Source organism: Grus americana, unplaced genomic scaffold (genome assembly GCF_028858705.1).
Source record: "Grus americana isolate bGruAme1 unplaced genomic scaffold, bGruAme1.mat scaffold_103, whole genome shotgun sequence".
NCBI classification, from domain to species: Eukaryota; Metazoa; Chordata; class Aves; order Gruiformes; family Gruidae; genus Grus; species Grus americana.
Genome location: NW_026561426.1, coordinates 9505 through 16201, shown reverse-complemented (window position 1 = coordinate 16201; position 6697 = coordinate 9505). Strand labels below are relative to the sequence as shown.

Sequence of the window (6697 nt, the reverse complement as noted above, 5' to 3'; positions counted from 1 at the left end):
TGCGCGCCGTGTCGGAACCGGGCGGGGAGACCGTCCGGAGCCGCGCGGCGGGGGCTGCCCGGAGCCGGCGGGCGTCCGCGCCTTTCGGAGGTGGCTGAGGGGAGGCGGGGGCGGGGGGGGGGGCGCCAGCCCGGAGCCGCGCTGCGGAGCTCGGGGCTGCCGTCGCGGCTCGGCGGGGCTTTCGGGTGAGTCGGCTTTGGGGTGAGGGCACGGGACGGTGTCCCCGCAGGGTCAGGAAGCGTGGAAGGCTGCCTCCCGCGGCACGCCGGGAGTTGCAGTCTTGGGGCACGCGGCTGCTGGTCGGCCATATTGGCTCCCCGGAGCACGCCGGGAAGTGTAGTCTTACGGCACTCTAATGGCTGCCACGCGGCGCTTGCCGGTGCGTGCCGGGAGGCGTCGTTTTCGCGGACGTGGCTGCCGGACAGCCCGACTTGCTCTCGCAGGAGCGCGAGGTTGGGGTTTTTTTGCCGGTTTCGAGTGGTTTTCTGCAGGCTTCCAGCCGCTCCCGAGCAGCGGTGCGGCCGTGCTACGAGAGCGCGCGCGCGCGGTGAGGCGTTGCCCGGTGTCCCGAGACGAGCGCTACCGGTCGGACTCTCCGGAAGCCTGTCCGGCAGCCCCAGGCCGCCCCCGAGCCCTGGCGTGAAGGCGGCAAGCTGGCCCTCGCCTGTGCCGCTTTCTTCCTGAACAGGGGTGCTGGCGGCGGCGGCAGCGGCAGCAGCGCGGGGAAAGAGCGGCGTCTCCGGAAGCCCCTGCAGAAGGAGGAGGGTCTCCGGCCAGGGCCGACCTCCGGTAGTAACGGCCACTGCTTTTTCTTTCCCTCTCCCAGGCCGCGCTGAGGACGTGGTTGCCCGTCCCTCCCTTGGGGATGCCGTCGACTGCACCCGCCTCGCCTGTGCCTGGCCTGGCTCGCCTCGTGGCGTGGGGGCGAAAAGGGACAGGCGGCGGAGCGCTTACCGGCCGTGGACAGGAGCTGCCCTAAGGGAAGCTGGAATGGCCAGAGAAAGGTGAAGAAGAAGAAGAAGAAGAGATGGAAGGCTCTCCGGCCAGCAGCTGCCTCCCGCTGCAGGCAAGAGAGCGCCTGCCTCGCCGGGTGAGGAAAGATCCCTCGTTGCGCTCCGCGGCAGGTCAGGCTGCCGACGGGCACCGCAGGGTCGCCACGCGTAATCCAAAGCACGGTGCGGCCGCGTACCGAGGGAGGCAGGGAGGGAGGCAGGGAGGCAGGCTACTCATCTAGGCAGACTCGTCTCCTCGGAGCTGTAAGACACCCGTGTATTCTCTTAGGCGGAGGACAGCCGAGCGACCGGAGTGACAGCAAAGGAAAGGCGGAGAGCAGGGGAAAGAAGCGTCTGCGCTGGCAAGCTCTCCCGGCAGCGCCGAGAGCCAGAGCTGCGGTGAGTCCTGGGCCCGCGGGGCCCCATCGCCTCTCCTCTGCGTCGCGGGCCCTCCTCTGCCCCCCTCGCTTTCCCACCCCGCTGTGGGGTTTTTTGGTTTGCTTTCTGCTCCCCGCTATGTTCTTTTTCCATCTCGCTCTGACGGGCTGCCTGTCCCCACCTTTTTTAGGTCCTCGCTCTCTCTGCCCCGTAGCCCGTGGCTATTGTTTCCTTCTCTCTCTCCCTGTCTCTCTGTCCGGCCCCCAGCCACTGTTTCTGCATTCCTCCCCCTCGGTCCTGTAGCCCGTCGGTATTTCTGCCGTCTCTGGCTCTCTCTGTGCGGCTCCTCGTTCCTGTTGTTCGAGGTCTTCCTTCTCGGCTCCGTAGCGAGTCGTCGTGAGTCTCTCTCTTTCTCCGTCCCTCTTGAGCCTCTTCCCTGCCCCTCGTTTTGAAGGCCCGCCTCTCTGTCCCGGCACCCGTCGCTATGGTTCCTTTTTTCGGTCTGGCTCCGTCTCGCTCCCCGTCCCTGTTTTTCTAAAGTCTCCCCTCTCTGCCTCCTAGCCCGTCGGTACCTTTTTTTTTCCCCGTCGCGGTTCGTCTGGCTCCCTGTCCCTCTTTCTTCCTTCCTTCCTTCCTCCCTGTCTGCCCCGCAGCCCGTCCCTTCGTTCCTTTCTCCTTCCCTCTCTGTCCCTCTCCCGGTCCCCGGCATTAAACTCTGCTTCTCTGCCCGGTAGCTCGCCACCGTCTTACCTTTCCCCGTCTCTCTCTCTGTCCAGCTCCCTCTCTCGAATCTTCAATTCCTCCCTGTCGCTGCAGAAGCCTGTCGGGACTTTTTCCCCTGCCCGGCTTGCCTCTCCCTGTCTCGCGATTCCTCCCTCTCTGCCCTCTTAGCCGCGACCGTTTTTATATTCTCCGTCTCTCCCTCGGTCCGCCTCGAGATCCCGATTGTTTTTTAAAGCGACCAAATCGTCGAGGTTGGCAGAGACCTTTACGATTATCGGGTGGAACCGCGAACCTGGCGCCGGCAAGTCCCCCTCTGCCCCGCAGCCCGTCCCTTCCCTTCCGACGGCCTCTTTCTCCACCTCCCTCTGTCCGGCTCCTGGCCCCTCTTTTCCACTTCCGCCCTCTGTACCCTGTGGCTTTCCCCCTCTTCTTTCTCTCTCTGTCTCTGTTTGAGGAGGAGCAGCTGCCGCCCCAGCGTTCGCACCCCGTTCACGGTGTCGCGCGCACGCTTCTTCTCGGGCGCGCTTCCTCCTCCTCCTCCTCCGGGCTCGACCCGAGGCTTCCGGCAGCAGTCTCCGGGTGTCGGATTTTGTAAAATAATTAACGTAACTGAAAGGTGCAGCAGCGGGATCGGCCCGGGCGGGGCGCCTCCAAAGAGAGGGACCCCGAACAAAGAAATCCCGGGGCCGTTCCACGCTTGGGTCCCGGACACCCGCCCCTCGCGCGCTGTCCGCGCGTCCCTTAGTCCCGCGGTGACTTTTGGTCTGGGGTCTTCTACCGTCGTCTCGGATTCTTCTTCTGTATAGCTGTGGGCGGTGCGTTATTCCACAGGTGCCGCTGCGCCGATGCTCCGTACGTTCGCAGTAACGGGTAGAGCGGAAGGCTCTGTGGCCAGGGAAGAGCGGCACGGACACGTTCCTGCTCGCTCCGTTGCACCGGAATTTCGACGGCTGGGTTCGGCCGCTAAATTGATGGCGCTACCGGAAGAAATTTCAGAAAAGTGAGTACTGTGCTTGTCTTTAATCTTTTAAAGTAATTTTTCTACGGGCGCCCGGTCCGTGGCTTAGATATTTGGTTTGCGGCGAAACAGACCCGGAACGTGGCTCCAAGTAGCGTTCCGATTCGCTGAAATTCCCCGTAGTCAGAGAGCAAGAATGGTGAATGTTGCTTGGCGGTTTGAAATCTCAGGCTTTCTCTGAAAGCTGACCTGCCAGAATGAGCCGAAAGCAGGCCGAACGCCAATAGGGATGCCGCAGAAAAGGTCCTCTTCTTGACAGGAGAAGAGCTTGGCGAAACGTCAGCGCCGTTTCCCGTAGGGCCTCCGACGTACCGGTTCGGCAAGCGTGGGCTTTGTGCGATTCCCTCGGGGACGATGGCGAACAAACGTTGTACGGCAGAGAGTATCTTAGCTTACTTTCCATCTCCTGCTCGGTTACTTGCAGAATATTTAATTTGGCATCGCACGGACCCAGAGGGACGGGTCCCCAACTCATGCTGGTAGGGCAACCCCAGTACCAGCCGGTAAAATCGGAAAAGAGTACGACGTTTTGAAACGTTTGCCTTGCGAGGAGAAGGGCCGTCTCTCGTTAGGCAACTGAATTCTGCGACCGATTTCCACGCCTCACGCGCGTGCGTGCGCGCACACGCGCCCCCCCCCCACCCCCCCCCCAACAGGCAGGCTTTGAAGGAGGCAGTCCCTAAGGCAACGCGATCTAAAACGTGGAAGTTTTTTTTTCTATTTTTAATAGTTTCTTACGGATAGGAGGCTCGTGTGAGCGTTTAGCCTGTCCTGTCCTTAATTCTGAACCCACTGGCTGGTGCAGAAGGACGGTCGTGTGACAAAACCAGCATGAAATTTGTCCCTGTGCCGGCTGCGTCCCGTGGTAAAGGAGTACATCTGTTATTCCTGCGTGAAAGATGTTTGATGAGCGTACCGCATCGTCAGAGCTGCTCTTGGTCTGCCTGCAAGCCGTGGGTTATGATTTAGAAATACGTTCGCCTACCGTTCCTTAACTGTGTGGTTTTGGTTTTTATTTTTTCAAAGAAAGGGTGGCTTTTTCGTCGATCTCTTTGTGAGAGTATCAAATCAGGCGGCGGTAAATACGTAGAAGCAACTAGGCGTACTACGGCGTGTACCGGACAGCGTTGGCGTGCCGCTCTGCTAGCAGCGGAGAGCCAGATGAGGATGCCCGTGGTAAGTACTCGTTCTGCCTCCGGCTGAACGGAAAGATTCTCATGTTGAGGGTTCCTGGGCTTGTCTGTGTGATTAGCGTTACTTTTTTTTTTTTTTTTTTTTTAATATGAAACAGGGTCAGATAATTGTTGATGAGTGGGACTTTGCATACTCCTTTAGGCAGTTTTTCGTACTGAACCTTAGATCGGTTACAAAACTTAATCTTTGTGCAGTTTACACGTTTTGTAGCAACTACAAAGACATTTATCCTGTAGGTAAGCTGAAAATAAAAATGCGGTTTCTCACCTGATTTTTCTTTCGGAGGAACGCTCGCCCCCAGCGGCTGGTTTTTTTTGCTAGTGTTGTCGGGGGGAAGGAACGGCGGCGCTTGCCTGGTTTCTTCCCCTAGCCAGGGACCTGAAACTTTGTTTTCCTCAGCTGTTTCACTAGAAATTTACAAGTGTCGGTGGTCAACAGTGGCAGAGAATTGGGTGGCGTTTTCAATTTCAAAGGGAAGGAACGTGTTGATGTTAATTCTGTTACCAAAAGCGAAGTACCAGCTGCTTCCTCTTTCTAGATCTTCTCTCCTTTCGCCGTCCTCCCCGAGGGGTAACGTGGCCACGCCGTATACCTTTTCTGCTCTGGTACCGTTCGTTTGATACGCAGGAGCGCTGTGAAATAAATAGAAGGGCTACGGACAGACATCTGCCATCGTTGCGGCTGCCTTAAATCGTGTATTTGTCCCTTTAGCCCGTCATTTCCTTTCCGCTCAGTTGAGTTACGTGCAGCGTTAGGTTCCGGTCGAGAGCGGTGCCGCCGAACAACGCTCTCGGAGCGTGCGCGGAGGAGGGCGACCGAGATGGCGAGAGGTCTCCGAGGCAAGACTTAGGGGGAGCGGCTGAGGTCACTCGGTTTGTTCAGCTTGGAGAAGGGAAGGCTGAGGGGTGACCTCATCGCAGTCTACACCTTCCTCGAGGGGGACGGCGGAGGGGGAGGCGCTGACCTCCGCTCTCTCCGGTGACCGGCACTAGGACCCGAGGAAACGGGACGAAGCTGCGTCAGGGCAAGTTCAGACCGGACGTTGGGAAAAGGCTTTTCACTGAGAGGGCGGTCGGTCAGTCACGGAACAGGCTCCCCAGGGAAGCGGTCGCAGCCACCGAGCCTGTCAGGAGTTCAAGGAGCGTCTGAACGATGCTTTTAGTCGCACGGTTTAGTTTTAGGTAGTCCCGCGTGGAGCGGGGGCTTGGTCTCGGTGATCCGTATGGGTCCCTTCCAACTTGAGATACTCTATGATTCTGTGAAATCTTCTGGGTTAGAAACGACCTTATTGTAATAGAGAATTCGCTGAACGTGGCTTTGTGCAAGGACCATCGTCTTAGAATATATTTTTTTTTTCTTCCCCCCCCCCACAGATATGAGAAAAGCTCTGTCCAGAGATATGGAGACGAAATCAGTTGTACCTCACCCTGTGACACCGGAAGACATTGAGTAACTGTAAGCTGTGATGCTCAGTGAAATTACTAAGAGCGTTAAGTTTCCCCTGCCTTTGCTTTCACTCTCCCATTCTCTTGTCTTGCGGCACGTCTCATTTTTTGAGGCCATGGAAGCGACGGGTTGTCAGAACCAGGTCCTCCTGCCTGTCGCTGGTTTTGCTTACCTTCGCCGTCTCTGTGTACCAGCCTGCATGTCTCTCTCTGTTCCTCAATCCCTGTCCTCTCTTCTCTGTCCTGCTTTGTTTCACTGCGTATGTCCCGTTCCCTGTCCCACCTTTATCCTTCCTTCCTCGCCTTTTTCTTTGTCCTTTTGTCCTGCTCCCCGACCCTGTTTCTCGCTCCATCTGACCGTCCTTTTCCTGGCACCTTTGTGTCTCTGCTCCTTGCCCCGTCCTCGTCTCCCTCTTTTGTGCCTCTGCCCCTCTGTCTTGCTCCCTGCCCCTCTTTTTCTCACTCTGCCCCAGCGTCCCGCTCCCCGGTCCTCTTTCCCTCTGTTGCTCTCTCCTTCTCCCTGCTCCCCAGCCCGGTTCTCTCACGCTCCCGCTTCCTTTTTTTATTCTCTGTTGCTCTGTCCTGCTCCCTGTGCCGCTGTCCCTCGCCGTACCTCTCGGTCCGGCTCCCTGCCCTTATTCTCTTTTCCTCCCTCGCCGTGGCGCTGCCCGCCCAGGGTCGTTTCTGCCTCTCTGTCCCGCTCCCCGTCCTGGTTTGTCGGTCGCCGTCCCGCTGCCTCTCTTCCTGCCGCTTCTTCCTCCCTCTCTGTCAGGCTCCCTGTCCCCGTCCTTCACTCGCCGTCCCTTTCCTTGCCTCGTGCTTTCTCGCTCGCCGCCGCCCCCCCCCATCCAGCTGGCTGCCCCTTTTCTCCTCTCTTCTAGCGTCCTGCAGCTGGCTCCTCGGTTTTGGCAGCAGCCTGCACATAGCAGCCCAGCTCTCCAGCAGCC

At 58.7% G+C, this 6697-nt stretch overlaps 1 long non-coding RNA gene across 1 annotated transcript; it reads left to right on the top strand.

The window, feature by feature from the left end:
* Positions 1–1006: 1006 nt before the first annotated feature.
* On the top strand, positions 1007–5765 carry LOC129200420 (uncharacterized). Its single transcript, XR_008574873.1, has 5 exons — positions 1007–1090; positions 1282–1391; positions 2925–3093; positions 4138–4287; positions 5679–5765. It is a non-coding gene; the product is annotated as an uncharacterized LOC129200420 (long non-coding RNA).
* Positions 5766–6697: the final 932 nt, after the last annotated feature.